Genomic DNA, 19855 nt, shown 5'->3' with positions numbered 1-19855 from the left:
GCGGATTTGTTGAATATCGTGCAAAGAAATGCGTCAAGTTTAAGTCGACCAAATTTTGATCGCAAATTTTGAGTATCTATAAATTTTTAGTTGCTTGGAAAGTGGCCGATTTATCAATATTTCCATATTCATCAGGATGTCAGTATTGCATGGTTTTATTCGAGTCTTTGTTTGGTTTCACCTAGAATTCGTTAAAGAAACGCAAGATTTGGCAAAGTCGGTGCGCTGCAACATTGCCAGTCTCTGAAAATACAACTTCTCATTTTTTCGATAGTGTTGCTGACTTTTTTTTGGTTTCAGGGAAAACTGGTTCAAGTGATTTTTGCAAGGTCTTCATTTATATATTTGGTACAATATTATTGAACAACTCATAATTAAAACTGTTCACAAATCGCGAAAGAAAAACAAAAAAAAGTAACAAACGAGGACAAACAGGGATAAAAAAGAAAGCTACAAAATGAAACTTAAAATAATGGAAAAAGATTAATAGTATGCAGATAGTCAAAACCCTACCTAATAGAAAAAAATCCAAAACGGAGAAACAACAGAAAATGGAAAAAATTAAGACAGTGAAAAAATTAAAAAAATTAATGTATGTATACTATTTGAAGAAATAGCAAAATATAATAGATTGTATAATTGAAACAATCAAATTAAACGAAGGAAATGAAAAATATTGCAAAATAGGTTAAACAATGAAAAACGGATAAATAACAAAATGAAAAATAAAACATCATGAACAGGGAAAACAGTAAAGATGGCAAAAGAAAGAAAAATGAATACAACAAAAATATAAAAACAAGACTACAATAAACAAATATAAAAATGAACGAAACGGATCCACTGAGTTAAACGTAAAAACAAAAAATATACAAAATGTTTGAAATAAAAAAAGGAGCAAATTTCAAAAATGAAAAGATAGAACCTAAGAAAATGGGAAAATGTTAAAAATGTTTAATGGAATAAAATGATAAAAATAAAATAACTACGAAAAATCTAAAAATGGACAATATTTATTTAAAGAAATAAAAATAAAGTGGAACAATTGGACGGAATAGATTGAAGAAAAAATAGAAAACATGAACCAGTGGAAATAGCCCAAAAACAAACAATCGAGAAATCATAGAAAATATGTAAAATCAAAATGGTTCAAATGGGTAAAAATTAAAATCCTAGAAGAAATGAAAAAAACAGGAATATTATCACAAAGAAAGACAAGAGAAAATTTTAAAAATAAATGGGTTAAAAAATAAATAAATCTTTATAAAAAAAAGCGGGAGAAAATTAAAATTTGATAAAATGTGAAACTAAAAACATTAAAAAATAAAGATAAGAAAAAAATAGAAAAAACATTCAAATGAAAGAAGTAACAAAATAGAAAACCTGTAATTCAAAATTATTTAAATAGCTAAAACAGGAAAATTCTAAAGGAAAAGGAACATACCGATAAACATAAATGGAGAACAATCACATTTCACAAAATTTCACAACACAAAAAAATAAAACAAAAGAAATTGAAAAAAATATTTATTGAGCAAAAAAGCGCCTTAAAATGAAAAAAGGCGGATAGAGAACTACTAAAATAAGAAAATATAAAAAAAAATACAAAAAATAATAGAAAATAAAAGTTTAGTTAAATAAATTGAATGAAATCAGTTAAACAAACAAATACAAAAGAAACGAATAAAACGATAGATAAAATGGAAAAAATGCAAAAAGATGAAGAGAATTAAAAAAATGGACAAATGCAATACAAAATAAAAGTACAAAAAATGGGATTTAAAATTCGAAAAATGGTGAAAATAGAAAAACGAAAATATGGAACAAAAGTCAGTTAAAGATGGCAAAAACTTTCGGGTTCGCGTATTTAACCCTCCCGAAGTCGCGCAAATGGTCCACTGAACGAGCAGCCGCTGGTGCGCTAAGACGATTTCGCTAGATTTTCAGAGCACTGTGCACTCATTGCACTAGCGCGACTTCCGGAAGGTTAAATAAAAAAAATAAAGTGAATATGAAAAATTACTATGGATTGTTTTCTTCGTGGATTTTCATGTTCTTTCATTTCACAAATTCTATTTGAACAAATACGAATCAAAATCAATTTCGAGAGCCCAGAACTTTCAACTTTAACTAGCTCCATTCATTAAATAGTTTGTCAGAGCTCATGAAATATTTGCTGTAAAATATGAAATAGAAAATAAATTTCAGTTTTTTAATACACAATTTACAAAAAAAGATCTTAGGGTGTGGAGACTATTTTCGCCCTATTTCTATTATCGCCCTACCCATTTGAAGCCGTTAGTTAGAGCAGCGTCTTCCATCTTTGTTCAACGCATGGGCCCATATGGTAGTGCGAAAATAGGAGCATTCGATTCGAGTTTTCGTGACGCTCAAACAGAAGTATTTCCGCATTCTCAGGACATTTTTGGTATTAAATTGGTTCTTGGGAACGAAGCAAGGATGATGCCCATTTATGTGCATTTCATCGACTGTATACTGCGTAATTAATAGAATAGTGTGGCACCCTCCCTAATGGGGCGAAAATTAAGTCTTTACCCTATGTCCTTTTGCCCATTGCGCGTTAAAATGTTTTTTGAGCTCTAAGTTTCAAAGTTTTTTATTAGTCTTTCATGAAGTATAAACTTTATAATGTAATGTACGATCAACTTTATGATAGAAATTGGAGGAAATTAAATCATTATTATTAAATTATTATATTAATATTAAATCAATATTGAAACTGTAATTGAATTGTCTAATAACTTGAACTAATATTTAACAGAATCATTCCTTCTGTTCAAAATCCGGGCCCCTCCACAACTCCGGGCTCGGGGGGAAACACCATATCCCCCCTTCCCTCTCGGCGGCCCTGGCGTTCGTACGTGTGCATACCTTTTTGGCCTTTCTATGCGTTCGGCTCTTTCTCTTCGAAAGCACTTTGAATAGGGATCTTTAGGGGTGGGTAATTGCATTTTTGGTGCATATTATCTGCTATATTCCTAGACAGTTTGTCTCTTGATTTAAACAATAAAAACTGAAGTAAATGCTGAAAGGATACTGATGAATTTTAACCACTGAATAAACAATCTGTCCCAACCAAAACACTTTCGTTAGTTTTTCGATACATCTAGGCGTGCCACAGTAATTAAAATGATACTAAAACTGTAAGTGGAACAGTCTTTATTCTACCATTCGCTTAATAAAAGTATTAAAAGTTCACATAAAAACTTAAACTGGTCATTAGATTGTCACGATATGATCTACGCCAAAGAGTTATGTCGCGTCGTAGTTGTCCTTGACATTACCTAATTCTAGTTTTTTTATTACCACGAACATTGAACAATTTGACCCAGTAATGTCACGCATGGAAATTATATGACAAAAGGATATTGGAAAGTTGAATTACCCTTATCCTTTTTGATTTACTTGCTACTGTATACAACATGATTCTTGATACACAGTCACTGTAGGTACGTATATAGATGATGGTGATAGCGATGATGATGATGATGATGGTTGTTTCGCTTGACTTATTAAAAGCAATTTCACTCCTCAACAGGTAGCGGTGTGCTGCTGTATGCGAGAAGAGAATTTCCTAGTGCGATGAAATCTGATATAGACTCGTTTGGGACTAGATTTTTTTTATATATTTACAGCAAGCTGTAGAAACTCTCACTTTTGCCTTATCGGGGAGCAGGAGTTAACAATGACCCTGAAGGTGGCAAAGTTTATTCTAGAGTTGGGGGTGCGCTTCTACGAAACATACCAGTGGTATAGAATAGCTGCCACTAATGGACAGCAGGGTTTAGAAGCTCGTACGTTTAAAGAAAACGAGAGAAATGGGGCCAATCTTTTTGAATGAAGCACCGGTGCCTGGTGGCATTTATGGGGATACACAAAGTAGGAGTGAAAATTAGTCTTTTGTGGGAAGCTAAAAATAGCGAAATGGGATCAAAAAAGGTCAGGTCCAACAAAAAGGGGCGAGCTCTCGATGACATTGGAATAGCGTACGAAATTTGGGGCACAAGCAGCAGGTTAGTTTTGGGTTCTCTAGGTCAAGTTGGTTTCAGGGAGCAAATTATTTCTAATTAAAGGGATCTTTTCAGTAAGGCCAATCAATTAAAATCAGGTAGACTTACATTTGAGCGATAAAAAAAAGTTTTTGTTACTCTAATTCTCTGATACATCTTTCCCTGCATAATCATTAAATTTGTCACTCATTTATCGACCTTTTCACAGTAGCACAAATCCTACTGGAAACCTGTTCCATGGTCTACAATATGCTCCTATCCGGGAATCTCAGGATTGGATCGTGACAAAGGGACATCTATTGAATACTAATATTTTCATTATCCATCCACGCCGAGCAGCAGGTTGGCCGTGTTCTCCTTCTTGTCTACATTTTCACCATTTCGAACCGACTGCGGACACGGTAACAGTGGTGCTGAATTGCCATAAAAAAGCTCTGAGGCAGATGGTGCCATCCAATTTCAGTCCCAGCGCAAACGTTAACATTCAGTCAAGGGGTGCAACCGGAAACGGGATAGAACTGAGGGACCGTGTAGAAGCAGCGAGAAAAGGCTTTAATTCATTCGTAAACCCGGTGCCCTCGCCAGTGCCGCTGAGATTAGTTGAGCGGATAAAATTCGAGCTGGAAACGAACTCGAGAGGAACCTAGAACAGATTACAGAGCGACTAATTAGTTCTCTGCTCGATTGGACTTGGGAAACGGTGAATATTCATTTCATGGTTTGTGGATTTAACAGTTAATATTGGAAAGATTGCTTTTTTGCTTTGCTCGTGACAGAAGGACTATGCTACTACTGCAAAAGTAGATTTTCCGAAAGTTTTTATGTTCTAACAGACTGCCATTGATTTGACAATTTCCGGCGTTCCCTCTATAAGAATTAAAATTATTGAAATTTGTATGTTCAGGTGGTCAAAGAAATTCTCTTTCAACACTTCTGAGTAGGGTGATAGCACCGATAACGAAAATTTTGGGTTATTATTATTGGTACCGAAATATCAGTACTTACTAAAAATAATAGAACTTTCGGCATAGTATAAAATATTTGATGAATAATACACCTAGCCTTTCAAGGTGGCATTGGAAGTTTAACGTTAATAACTGACATTGTACTGACCAAAATATTTGTTCGAAAATATGTACAACTGTCTTGTATAAAATTTATGTTTACAACTTTTTTTTGAAAGTAGTCCGACTGGAGCTGTAGAGCTAGGTTCTCGGAAAGGCTCCCTGTCAGAATCACATACTACAATTTGCAGACGAGACAGGGAATGTCGCCCACTAAAACACTGCTTTAGGCCAATTGTAGCGGGCCGTGATTCTGAATGTGATATTCATTGTACAGTTTAGCTATGTGCGGGCGTAGGGACTCGCGATCACGTGTATCATCGCGAAGAGCTCGAGTATTTGTACGTTAACGTGTTCGATCGCGTGTGTGTTTGTATGTCGCGTGTGATACGTGTATGTAACTTCGTGTGTATAAATTCTATTTTATAACCGTGTGCCTTTCGCATATTCGCGTGTGTTCTTGGATAATCGCGCGCGGACTGTGAATCGAATACTTTATTTTTTGGTGTACGGCTAAGATGCTAAAAGAGAGTGAGATCTTCCATATCACTAGAGTTCCCGGTGATGTCGCCATGGAAAGTGTTGTCTAGTGGATATGAGCTTTATTTTTTGATTGGTCCTATTGAATGTACGGACCTACGTTATTAGGACAGAGAGTAATGGTTTCCGGACGTGACCGGTTCATGAGCGCGCGAAAACGTGCGTTTGTAGATTCGTGTTTGAGACAGAGTTTGAAACTTCGTGAGTGCTAAAACGTTCTTCTTATTACCGGGTGTTATTAAGTTTGCGCGATCGCGAACGTAGGTGTGCGTTGTTAATCGCGAAGAGCTTAAGCGTTCGTATGTTAACGTGTTTGTCACGTGTCCTCGCGTTCATGTGACTTCGCGTGTACAAGACTGGATTTTGTAACCGTGCGGCATTTCCTATATACGCGTGCGTTCTTGGATGGTCACGGACCTTCATTCTGATAGTTAGTTTTTGGTGTACAATTCATATTCTGACAGGGAGTAAGTTACCCCATATCACAAGCGTCCTCGGTCATGTCGCCATGTAACATGGTGTCCAGTGGATATGAGAGCTTTCTTTTTTTAATTGATCCAATTGAAAGCATGGACCTAGTCTGCTAATATCAAGGATAGAAACATCCGGAAGTGACCGATTCATGATCGTGCGAGTGCGGTAGTTTTTGAGTTCACGCTTAAGATCACGTTTTAAAATTTATAGGTAAGCTGAGACATTCACTTTATCACCGGGATGTTATGATGTTTACGAGATCGCGGGTGTAGGTGCCGTGGATGCAGAGGCGACGCGTGGTTCCACCGTCAACCTGTTCAATATACCACCGAGACCCTTAAAAGTCACAATCGCCTCTATGAGACGTATCTCTTCTGCTGATTCTTTTGTCGTCGATTTCATGCAACATCTAACGAATAGGACCAATAAAAAATATTCGTTGACAGAAAATTTCGCTGGACAAATTTGTTGTCAAATCCCACCAGTGAATTGTCCGACAAACTTATTGTAGAATGCTTAATTTACCATAGAAAATGAACAAAAAATATATAACATATCCGAGAAGGTTGCCACTTAATTAGAATAGAAAAAGATTTCTTAATAAAAAATAAGCAATACAAGCATGTATAAAGAGATTAAAACTTATATATCGTTGTATGATTTGAATTAACTTGCAATGTAAAATCTTATTTTCTCTACACCGAGAATAATTCGTCCTTCTGTTTAAGATGGATTGAAACATTTGTCAACCGGTTTGAGAAAATACCTTAATTCTTTCAAATATGATAGAAATTTGAATGTTCATTAAATCCAGAAAACTTATTTTCTTTGCAAATTATCGTAGGAAACAGTTAACATCCACGCGTCCATGATTAGAACAACCCCTGATTTGAGTTTGTCTGTCTGTAAATGCAAAGATCAAACGATTTCTTTGACGCAAAAGTAGACGGTTCTTTATTATGGTTGAACCAACCAAATACATACGCGCTTGTAACTAGTATGTCCCAGGGGCAGAAACATTTTGTTAGGCTTCCCAAAAAAAGCGTTCAACCAACAGCTATGAACGTACGGCGCAAGGTGTTCGAAAATTTTAAAGCTTTCTCGTTTTGCACACAGTTCCAACGCCCAAATATACATCGCAGCAATGTACGCTGGTTCAATATTTGATTTGAACCGGTGCAAAAGAGAATAGAAAGAGCCTCGCCCATGACACTCGCGCTGCTATTTCAGCCGTCGCTCATGCAGCTGCTCCCTCTAGAGCATGCGGTGAGAGTACGAGATGCGTGCATGTTTCTGGTTGAACCGGTCATAGGAAAGCAGAAAATTGTTGAATTCTACTCGCTGGAGACGCTGGGTTGATTTATCGCTCAGATCAAATTATCGCACTTCATAGTTTTGAAATTATTACTTTCATTAAAAATAGTTTGCGTGCTACTGCTGTAATGTTTACTCAAAAGTGGTTTGGGTCGTCTGATTGTTCCTACCTGTTCAGTGAACAGGTTGAACGTACCGACGCGTCGCCTCTGCGTGGATGGTCACGAAGGGCTCAAGAATTCGTATATTAACATGTTTGTCACGTGTATGTGACTTCGCGTGAATTATTTCGATTTTATAATGATGTAGTGTGTATTCTTGTTCGATCGCGCGCGAACCGTGAGTTTGATGCTTAAATTTTAGTGAAGGGTACAGCTGGTAGGTGAGAGTCCGTTTCCACATATCACTAGAGTTCCAGGTCATGTCACCATGTTGTTTAGTGAATATGGGCGTCACTTTTTTGATCGGTTCAGCTGAAGACTTAGTCCAGACTGCTAGGACCGAGGTAAGACTTCCGGACGTGACCGTTTCATCAACGGGCGAGTGGTGGGTTAATGTTTGAGATCGCGTTTGGAAGTTTAAAGATGCTACGTTTATTTAACTACCGGGTTTTTTCATGTAGGCGAAATCGCGGCCGTAAGTATGTATGGATTAGTGCAATTGCATGGTCGCGTTTGTGGCCAGATTTGTGTTATCGCGAAGGCCCCGAGCGTTTGTACCTATATCAGTATAGATAGCGTATAGTAGAGATATACTAATAAAAGGAATCATAACATGCCGAATAAAGAAAAAAGATGTAAAGAGCTTAGAAGTGTATAAATTGACTGATACTATTTTGGTATACATCAATAATAGCAAACTAATAGATGCACAAAAGAAACGGACTAGCGAAGTAGAATAGAAAAACACATGTAACATGCAATCAAGCTCATCTAAATGCAGCAAATGTTGTATACTTACCATTAACGACAATTGCATGCTGTTAGACTTTCATCATGCTATGCTGGCCGGGATTGGATGACTCACGTGCGTCGGTAAATTCATTGTACCCTAATTTATCCAATCCGATTTCCCCGAATGAATAGAACCAAATGCACAATTTGATCACCAGAGTATTAGCCACTATTCTATCGTATACGCCAGTTCTGCATCCATTACCTGACCCAACTGCCACAAATGCTCAGACGAACACATACATAGATAGACATACGACTAGCACATAACAATTGTACACTAGTGCGAAAAACTACGATTATTATAAAGCGACAACTAATAGGATTCTATTTATGTATTTATTAAATTAATTATATTAGTATATGCACGATGACGAATTCGACCGATAAAAGGACACACAATGACTCCCACTGTGAGCCCCGTCCACGAATACCGCCATCAAATTGTGGAACAATATTTGCAAATACGGCACACAGCAAAAGTCAATGCACGACGACCCGCCATATTACCACGTACAGACCAGTGGTTGAGCGTTTGTTTGCGCTGGTGCAGAGTATGAAGAAACATAGAACATAAAAAAGGCACAAGCCATCCCGGTCTCCTCGATGCACCACTATCGAGGCGCAATGCAATAACCATCTTAAAGCAGTTGTTCTTTAGCGCTGATGCACGCAATATTTATTTAAAGTTCACTTAATGGATCGCTATCTTCGATTATACGCAGTGTGCGATTAATATCTAGAATTGGGTTTTGAACGTTTATGATGTTGTTATCTTTAAACTTTCGCTTGATTCGAGAAATCAAATGCCGCTTGTTAGGAGCCTCCCAGCCCTCGTACACCATTTGTTCAATACCAGTCAAAACATTTTCGATTTGACGTGCTTATGGAACGTTTAGAGGATTGTTCACAAATAGCATTTTATGTCGATTCGGCAAGCATTTACTGATATAAACATCTGCATCGACCGCTTTAGCTTCATTTTGGCGGATCAGAGGGCACTGAAACACCCTGCACAGCAATAGCAGCCAACACCAACACCTTCGGCTCGATTTAGAGTTGCTGGCGTATTTAACATCTTTAGGTGTAGCTTCAATGCTGTCACTTGAATTTTAGTGTAAAACTGTAAAGTAAGATTAACCGTCTAAAATAATGAATTTTCCATTCGCAAAGTGTTTACGTTGAAGTGTATGGTAGCAAATTGGTTTTTTCGAGTTGCTTCGCTGTATATTTTTGTGTTTGCTTACGTTTATGATAAATAATAAAACATAAAACAAGAATTACATTATGTAAAATTTATTCCCAAGGAGGAAAAATAGATTTAACCGACTTTTGCATCAAGGGCACACCACCTAATGTAAATAAGTTTTGGTTTTTTGTATTTCGAATGCATCTCATCAGTAACAAGCACCAACTTGGTGCTAGTTAGATGCAACTATCGCCAAATTAACTCCAATAATACACTTAATCCAGTCATACAACTGGTGCGTACGCCCAAAGCAACAAATTGATCTCAAGAGATGTTTCAGGAAACAAGCCCAGAAGCTCTGGTTTGTTGATGAGAAAGTTTTTGTGTTTGACTTGTGAGCCGTATGTTTGACACTATGCTAAACTTATCGTCTAACTGACCTTAAGTTGATCCTAGTTACTGATGACATGAATTCGAAACACAAAAATGCAACTAACAATTACATTTATTTCGCCTATAATTTAAAAATGGGAATATCTTCTTGTGTGAGTCTTTTTTTGGGAATTTTAATAAAAAAATATATAATTTTCCCATCATAATTCCAAGCGTAAGGTGATTTTATACCACTTCCACTTCACGTAACTAACGCGTCTTTTTTCTGATAAGATCGCCGAGCACTTCTTCCTGTCACCTCAATCAGCGAAAGTATCCAACTGTTGTTTGAAAAATCTGCAATCTTCAGTTGAGCAGATGAGTCTATATATCATGAGATGGTTTACGAAGGAATTTTCAGCAGCAGATCGACATCATGGAAGTAAAGCTGGCATATCAACGGTTCCAAGTGGCTTCCCTGGGTTATTCCTGAGGTAGTAGTAAACGTGGGTGGCTGACATTTCTCTATGATCTTTCTCTCGATATGTAAAGTAGGATCGAAAAAACTACAAATAACTACCATTGATTCCAAATTTCTACATTTTATCGTTTGCTATATTGTAGTTCACTTTATCAAAAGCGGCAGATAGGTTGATTTAGATAAAATTGAGTTGAGCGTACCGTAGCGGGTTTAATTAGAAAACAGACTGCCTCATCCATCTTAGCATTTGGTGGTACAATTCTTATCTTCCCCGTGGAACTAAATAATAATATTCTTTTCATTCAACCCCTTATTTCAAGAAGTTTTGTTCTAAATAGTTTGTTTAAAAAGCATTTTTTATAACGTTGGACGTACCAAAAATAAAGCCCAGCATTAAATTATAACTAGAGTAGAGGTCGCTCGTGTTGCGTGAATTAAATACACGGTAGAGAACATCATTGACGACTGTCATTTCGACTATTACCGTGGATCAGCTGTATTAGTTAGGGCATCGTTTATGTTTTTGTGCGTTGTTTTGCGAAAACGTATCCTTTGCACAGTACATTCAATCAATGTAAAAAAAGGTCAAGTGATTTTTTTTCTTAAGTAAAAATTATTGCTGAACCCAAATTTTGAATTGGTTTTTGGGGACACTATAATGTAAATTAGGATTATTTTGACATAAAAAATTGTGCGTAATTTCGAGCGAAAAAAATGCCAAAACGAAATGAAGAAGCCAATTGCATCTGTCCAAGATGGCGCCATTATTCGATCAACCTCTAAACAATTCGAAGTTCCGTTGAAAACATTACATGCTCGTGTGAAAGTAAAGTGCTCGTCATCAAAGCGCGTCAAATATTTCGCGTGAGCTAACAATATAATTTAAGGTATTATTGAAGTAGAGATTCGAACAAAAAACATGATCGAAAAAGAGAAGGAAAAGGAATCCTGCGAAGCGCAAACGTGATCGTCGCACAGCTAAGCAACCACGTGAGCAGGAATGCACAACTTCAATTTCACACTCTGGCGACAACGAGGACACCGAAGAAGTCATTCACAAGAACAAAGCCAGACGCAGCTGCTGAAAAACATGTTTTTTCAACATTCCCTTCTTCGGTTTCATGATTTTTTACATAATTTGCCACTTTTTCACTTTCTTACCTCAATGACGTCAATAGATTGACATTTATTATTTGAATTATTATTTTTTAAATAATTTGCAATATTCATACTTTTCAAATAAAAGTTGAACCGCTGATTTTCTAGGCGTGTACATTGTTTTATTTAACCTCGAATACAATAATGACCTATCGTACTCCCAAATTTTCGCCTTATTGGATTTAGCATGAAAAATACTTAGCCAGGCATTATATCGCTATTGCCAAAACGTTGTCAGATGTAAAACCTTTCCAAAGAGTGCTTGTTTGTTGAAATCAGTGCAAAAATACCATCGCACGAGCTCGCCAAAGAAAACTGCCCTCCTTGACTCCACTGTACTCTACGGTTAAGATGTAGGAATAAAGTGAGCTCTTCCATACCTCAACTATGGCGCCGTAAGACTTGTTGGCTAGGTTATATAAGTTCCCTATTTTAGAGTGAGAGCTCCCGGACGAGTAAGATTCCTGAATGCGCGAGTGCGGACGTTTTTATGTTGACACTTGGGATAGTGTTTATGAATTCGTACGTGCTAATACGGTGACTTAATCGCTGAAACGTTTTTCTGGTTTTGAGATCATGGGCATAGGTATATGTGATTGATCGCGTTTACGACTGGATTTGTACTATCACAAAAGGCTCGAGTGTTTGTATGTTATTGTGCGGGTTCTTGTTATAGTGTGTCCATTTGATTGTCGTGTACCCTAGCGCATTGTTATTTCGCGTGTACTAATGCGTTTCTATAACCGTGCAATCGGTTACTTATTCCCGTGTTATTTTGAGTGTCACCGAGAAGAAACAACATATTGCCTAAAGGTTCAATCAGTAAAGGTTAAATGGACGTACGACTCGCTAACTACAATATATTAGAGAAAGACATTATATATCGCAACATGTCCAGAGCGACTAAAAATGAAATGCAATGTGAGAAAGGCAAAAACATACAGTACATGAAAAAAGAGCAATATTATTCCGAGCACTGAGTAGAAACACAGGCTAATGGCTGAACTTTGATCTAGGCTTAAGATAGTAGGAAAAAGCATTCAACATAAAAGAGGCCCAAAAAATCCTACCGGTATCCTCGATACACCACTATCGACGCGTATTGTGGCCCAGATCTTAAAGCAATTTTCCGTTAGAAGTCAATATGAAAAGCTACACTTATGTTCAATAGAATATCATCGACTACTTCCCTAGTTGACACTTTAAATAAAGATTTACGAATAAACTAGTATCCATTGATACGCTAAACTAAACCAAATTGATACATGTAATATTGTTTGAAGAAGGTTGCACCACCGTCAATTCAGCCCAAGAGAAAAAAAAACCGAAAGCAAACTTATAAATATGGCAATAAAACATTTATTCTTCGTGTTGTTATAACCGCCGCATACTGGTAACAGGTTTCCAATTATTCTCGCGAATTGTGAATTCTCAATCGCCAAACATGATTCAACAGTCATTATTCCACTCATACAAGACCATGCGTATTCCCCATGTACATGAAATGCCTATAGATTAGTTCTCTAGAACCAGTAAACAAAGTAATTAGTGTGATCAGCTCAAATGTCAACTCGACTAGCGTCACCCAGTGGATACTTACAATGCCATCAAATCATTGAAAATTTAAAATTACATGGGACAAAATTGAGCAATTTTGAAAATAATACCATGAAGAACACTGCTCCTCCGCAATAAAATAAGATAAAAAAAAAACAACCACATAACTAAGATGGTTCATTTTCAAAGATATCACTGTTGTCGAATCACCACAAAAAATCGGTGATAAAGGACGTGGACGATGATAGCTTACAACCCCTAAAAATGTGGAATGCTTTACGATGTTTCGTAGCATTCTTGCGCAGGATAATGTTTCTTCTCTGTATTGTTCCAATTTTAGTATCTGTCGTTGGGACTGAAGCTACGACATTCTTATGAGAAATTCAGAAGCAATCGAATACGTGCCTACATATTTGGCATTAGGCTCATGGAGTCTGTCTAGTACCTATTAATTTTCAACTCGAGCCCAACTAATGGTTTATATTTAAGAATTTTATATCTTGTTAATTGCAATAATCAAATCTATGGCATTCATTCTAGATAGGCAATTTAATCAGTCCGAAGACATTTTGCTACCCCCAAATCATTCAGATCACGTGGTAGTTAGCATCGACCTACTGTTCACTTCCATTTTTCCTGCTTTTGATTACATCCGAAATTCTCAGTTTGTTTGTGTCATCTCTATCAATATGACATTAAAAAGAAAATTGATTAAGCAAGCAATTTGCACCAATGCACCATGGGCCACAAATCGATTTTTTTGGTCGAAAATCCAGAACTTATAAACCGTTAGTACTAGACTTTCAGTGTCTTTGGAACAAATTCTCTACAGTAAGTGCTCTTCATTTTAGGGGAAACAAAATTAGGGTTGCCCTCTCGATTTTTGAAATAAAAAAATTATCTCCTGAATGAAAAAAGAAATGCAGAGAAAATTCCAAAGAAATGTAGAGAAAATAATTTTGAGTAACTTTACTGAAAACGTCGAAACTCTATCTTCAACGGTTTTTATTTTACAGCGATTTCCCTTGTTCCGTTTAGGGTGGCTCTTAAAAATTCAGTTTTTTTAATATAACTTCTTTGAAGTTCATTTCTCGTGAATGTCGACTTCTGACAAAAGTTAGCTCTTACAAATGCGCACATTTCTTCTTCAGAGACCAACTCATTAACTTTTATATAAACAGAGTTATTGACGATTTTATTCTCAAAATTCGACATTTTCTAAGCTAAATAACTCCGAAGGTGGCAAAAAGTGGCAATCAATGTTATGACCATCTGATAGTACTTTAAAAAAACTACAAAATAAGGGGTTCATGGTTTGTCTCCTAGCTACTGTTCATGTGAAATGTTTGCTTATAAACTCCTTCTGTTATAGAGAATGCATGCGGTATTCATCTAAATTCGTACTTAAAATATATATTTATCATACATAGTCGCCGTTCTTATATATACACATATCCGGATCTCTGATGCAAATCGGTACACTCGGAAGATGTTATTCTAAACTTGTTTCGTGGAGTGAAATTGTACATAAAACATGTGGTTTTCGGACTACGGTTTATGAAATGAATGTTTGGAGTATTTGCATGGCATACGTTTTATTCGCATGGCAAAAAAGAAATTATTATGAATATATTACAATATATTGAAAGCTCAGGTTTACCGTAAAGGAACACCCTTTGTTTAGCATTAATGATTCATTTGTCTTTTATTAATTATATTACCTCCTCTGCTTCAGCTCACTGTAATTTAGCCTAATAGTTTCGCAAAATACCATTTTTTGCCTTTGGAAATTAACAAAAAAATCTACGTGAATGTACGTTGGGGGACAAGCTGTTCAGCTCTCATTTATAGTATTTTTTATTATTATCCAACGGATAGATTGGCAGTCTCCTCCTTCGAAGTTATTTTCCAAACGCGGCAAAAAAAACTTTATCAATGATATCAATATAAATTGCTTATTTTCGGAAGTTATTCGAGCTGTCAACTATGGGTACTTTTTTTTTTTTTCTAACAATGAGTACTTCTAATCCATTTCATAATAACTCGATGAAGTTATGCCAATGTATATATTGATGCTAATAATGAATTACTTCAAGCGAGATAACCTACTTATTAAAAACGGCAGTTTAGACTATTTAGAATTGTGCAAATATGCGATAATTCAACAATTTAAACTGCCCTGGAAGATTCAGGGATTCTGTCAACTGACAGTTTTTATGTTGATTTTAGGCTTTAGGATAGAGATTCTATCAGGATTCTTATACTTTTAACCGAGGGAAATAATGTAAAACTGGTGTTGCACAATCTTTTTAAATTAAAAAAAAAAACTATTTTCAGTATTTTTCATTCTGGGACGATTTTCATTAATGGGTATTTTTTACGCATTTCGTTGTAAGTTTTCCACGAGGAATAATAGTTAAAACGTAACCATGTTGACGTACAAGCTCTTTACCCATTAAGTGGTTTATTCCACTTTTATTCAAAATGGGCAGTTTTCTACGCATCAGTGTAGAAATTGTTGAAACGCAGAGAAAAAAATTTGCCACTGAAAAAATTCAATATATTAGATTTTTAAACTAATAAGTTGGTCTGCAAAGAAAAAATAGGCATTTATCAGAACAAATTTTTTGGAAAATTTACTTCAAAAGTATTTTATTGAAACACTATTTTTTTAAAGGTCAGGCCAAACCAAATGATGGAAAATGCCGTAAAATAAAAGCCTCTGATGATAGTTAGGGAATTGAGTAACAAAGTTACTTAAACATGAATATTTTTTATTTTCAGTAGGGCTTTATACTTCTATTGTTATTGTTCAGGAGAAATTATTTTCATTCCAAAAATCAAGGAGACCACCCAGTTTTTTACACCGAAATGAAGCGCACTTATGGTGAAGAAATTCTTCTGAAGACACTGAATGTCTAGCACTTACGGGATATAAGAACTGGATTTTCAACAAAATATCGATTTTTGGCCCATGGAACAGAGGTAGTTTATAAGCAAACATTTCACATGAACAGTAGCTAGGAGACAAACCATGTACCCCTTATTTTGTAGTGTTTTTAAAGTACTATCTGATGGTCATAACATTGGTTGCCACTTTTTGCCACCTTCGGAGTTATTTAGCTTAGAAAATGTCGAATTTTTAGCATAAAATCGTCAATAACTCTGTTTATATAAAAGTTAATGAGTTCGTCTCTGAAGAAGAAATGTGCGCATTTGTAAGAGCTAACTTTAGTCTGAAGGCGACATTCACGAGAAATCAACTTCAAAGAAGTTATATTAAAAAAAACTGAATTTTTAAGAGCCACCCTAAACGGAACAAGGGAAATCGCTGTAAAATAAAAACCGTTGAAGATAGAGTTTCGACGTTTTCAGCAAAGTTACTCAAAATTGCTTTCTCTACATTTCTTTGGAAGATCATATTCTCCTATCTTCTTTCATTCAGGAAATAATTTTTTTATTTCAAAAATCGAGAGAGCCCCCCTAATTTTGTTTTCCCAAAAATGAAGAGCACTTATTGTGGAGAATTTGTTCCAAAGACACCGAAAGTCTAGTACTAACGGTTTATAAGTTCTGGATTTTCGACCAAAAAAATCGATTTGTGCCCATGGTGCAATGGCTTGAAAATCTTTTTTTTTTGTCAGATTTTTTGTTTTTGGAGATGTTTCATGTGATAACAGATGAGTTAAAATTTTCAAAGAACCCAATCGAATTTCAAATAGCTAAATCGAGTAGCGAATAGCTTAGTCAGGCGGAAAATTTAATACAGCCACTGCGCTCATCTGCCGTTCTAGCAATAGTTTTCCGTTCTTACCTTCAGCACTCACCATTAGAACGATATGCAACCATATTCCCATACTAAACCCACTCGACTATACAGGAATCGAACAAAGGCTGATGGCAGCAGATAGACTAGACTGAATAGACAGTTTGACATTGGATAGAATCGAAAAAAACTAAAGTAGTTTCACCAGGTTAAGGACATTGCCAGCGTTGTTCAGATTTTAACAATGGTTTGGATTCTGAACAACGTGATTTCAAGCACATGATTTAAATAAGCGTTGACTACTTTTCCCTTTCATACAACCATTCCGGATTAGCTATAACGTTCAAATCATACTGCACTACATCTGTCACCAGACTCATATGAAATTGCATATTAAGACAAGTCACTGACAAGTGACAGACTATGACGGTGTTTTCCAAGCTGATAATCACTAGTTCCTTCGATGTTGATGGCTACCTAAGTAGTCTGTCTATGCATATACGTATGACGAACCACGTACTGGTTCATTGTATCAGACTATCAGAACGTTCACTTGGTTGCGACTATGTAGAATGTAGATGGAGGTAAATAATGGGCGTAAATAGCGACATCCAGTGCCATAAATGCAATTTGCCGCATAAGTCAGCATACATTCCATCCCCGGTCTGCCACTGAAGCCGACAATGAAGACCACATTCCACGGCGGTAGGTCTCGTTGCTTTTTTCCCGATTTCATTTTTTGTGAGTTTTTTTTATTCGTACAAAGTGTGGAATAGTGCAATATTGCGTCGGAGCCACCAGCACACCGTCACGACGGACGTGGAAAGAAGGTACGATGGGTACTCCGCGTCTTCAGCCTGGAGCAAGTATTTCGAAAGATTCTTTTACAGCTGTTCAGAAGTTGGCGTTCCAACGAGCGTCAATTGTGCTCAATAAAAGTGTTGTTTTATGTATCGTCCTGGCATTTATGAACTTTTCCTGCGACACCGGAGCGGTATCTAGTGTCAATTCATTGCACTTGAACGAGCAGTAAATAAAGAGATACGTCGTCAAGATGCAAATAATTTATGTGCAAGGATACACCCTGACTGGGGCTGTTGCAAGAAAGTAGCAGATATAAATCTCCTACGGTAGCGTAGTGTAGTTTTTTATAATAGATTCAAAATTTGTCAAAGATCGCACTCAATTGCAAGATAAGCTGTTATACTCTATTCTTGTGGGATAGAGGAGCTTTACAGCACGTGATAATATTGACAGAGCAAAGTTTTAGTCAAATGTATACAGTAATTATACCAAGCGATTCGGTTTCTTTGGTTAAGCATATTTTGAATAATAACAGCAACTGCAAACATAAGATGACGCTCTGGTTTACTGCAGATTACATTATTATGGAAATTCAATTCGAAACTGTGAGGCTGTACAGTTCGCAAGTGTGGTGGATCTGTTACTTTGTCCAGTAAAACGTAATCCGGAACTTTGAGACATTCAAAACAAATTATCACATTACCGATATATCCACAGCTAATAATTAGCAACTGGAAAAACATGAGGGCGTAAACATTGCAAAAACTTGAACGGATACCCACCGGTAAACAAGTTGAGAGCCACTGCTACAGACAGTAACACTTGACATGACAGGTGATATACGATTATCATCGGTTCGATTCCCTGCGAAACCACACATCACCATCAGTCGGGCGTGGGTGAATGAGAGCGCAGTTCCACAGTGCGCATAGATGTAGTAACACGGGAAGAAAATGAAAGCTTGGAAGAGAATCGAATCGATCTGTCAGAAGTTTCGAAGATAAATTGAAGCCGAGGGAATTCGGGAATTGCGTGTCGTCTTCGTTTTCGAGCACATGGATATAAACTCTATCACTTTTTGTCACGTTATTGAAAGAATCAATGATGAGAGTAGTAACCGTGATAAGAGAGCGTGGAAATATATTTTCGTGCGATATGTCGAATATGTTGTGGAATGTCAGAAACCCTTCCCACACAGAAGTGTTGTATAAATAGCCCTCAAAAAAGTCATGGTTTTTTACAGGATTTAATTCAAGAGTATTTTTTCAACAGATCCTATGTGACGTCTATCTCGAATTGAAAATAATAATGTTCACATATGATGGGTCTAAAACAAATCCCTATTTGAGCGAAAACATGTTTGCGGGCACAATGTATTTATATATTTTGTATGGAAATTAGTAGGGAAATAGGGTTGTGGTACCCGTAGTACCAATACCGAAAATCCCGACCCATTTCTTGGTACCGAAATACCGGCATTGAATAAATATAAGTACCAGTGTTTTCGGTACTAGGTATAGCGTCTGATAGGCAATATAGTTAACCTAACTTTACAGCACATATAGGAGTCTGTTTAAAACATCGGTCCACAATTGATCTAATTACTGGTCGCAGTGGTTCGTCTCCAAAAAAACATCGGTCAGCAAGGAGGCATTAGAAGATTAAAGAATATAACTCCCGTTGTACACAACTGGATATTTTAACTATTTATTCGAAAATAAATACAATGATCTTTCATTCATGTATTTTGAACTAGCATGAATAAAATAACAATTGATTTGTTTTTTGGAGTGCCCCGTAAGCGACATTCGGGTTGTTTCCATTATCTGCTATAAGCTGAAGTAATAAGTTTCGGGTCTAGGTCACGCATATGCCCATTTTGCTGTTAAACATTAATCTATAAAAGAACGAACGCCGCCTTAGTACCCAACCTCGATCCGAATAGGGCACGTAGGGATCTGACCTGAATTTGTGATCTGCGTAGTTTGATTATATGTGATTTGCATCCAATGACAGGTAAGAAGGAATATGTTTCGTCTTCTGGATTCTCACAACATGAACTGTTGGGAGTACATGGGAAAAAGATTTATCAACTATTGGATTCTCCTTTCTTCGACATGTTAGTGCTAGAAGTTAGTGCGCGGTGCAAATA

General features: G+C 36.5%; 1 non-coding gene across 1 annotated transcript; it reads right to left on the bottom strand.

The window, feature by feature from the left end:
• Positions 1-13393: 13393 nt before the first annotated feature.
• On the bottom strand, positions 13394-13501 carry LOC131678118 (U6 spliceosomal RNA). The gene has a single exon (XR_009303602.1). It is a non-coding gene; the product is annotated as a U6 spliceosomal RNA (small nuclear RNA).
• Between the last annotated feature and the right edge of the window lie 6354 nt (positions 13502-19855).

The sequence above is a fragment of the Topomyia yanbarensis genome, chromosome 1 (genome assembly GCF_030247195.1).
Source record: "Topomyia yanbarensis strain Yona2022 chromosome 1, ASM3024719v1, whole genome shotgun sequence".
NCBI classification, from domain to species: Eukaryota; Metazoa; Arthropoda; class Insecta; order Diptera; family Culicidae; genus Topomyia; species Topomyia yanbarensis.
This window is presented reverse-complemented; position numbering and strand designations above follow the sequence as displayed.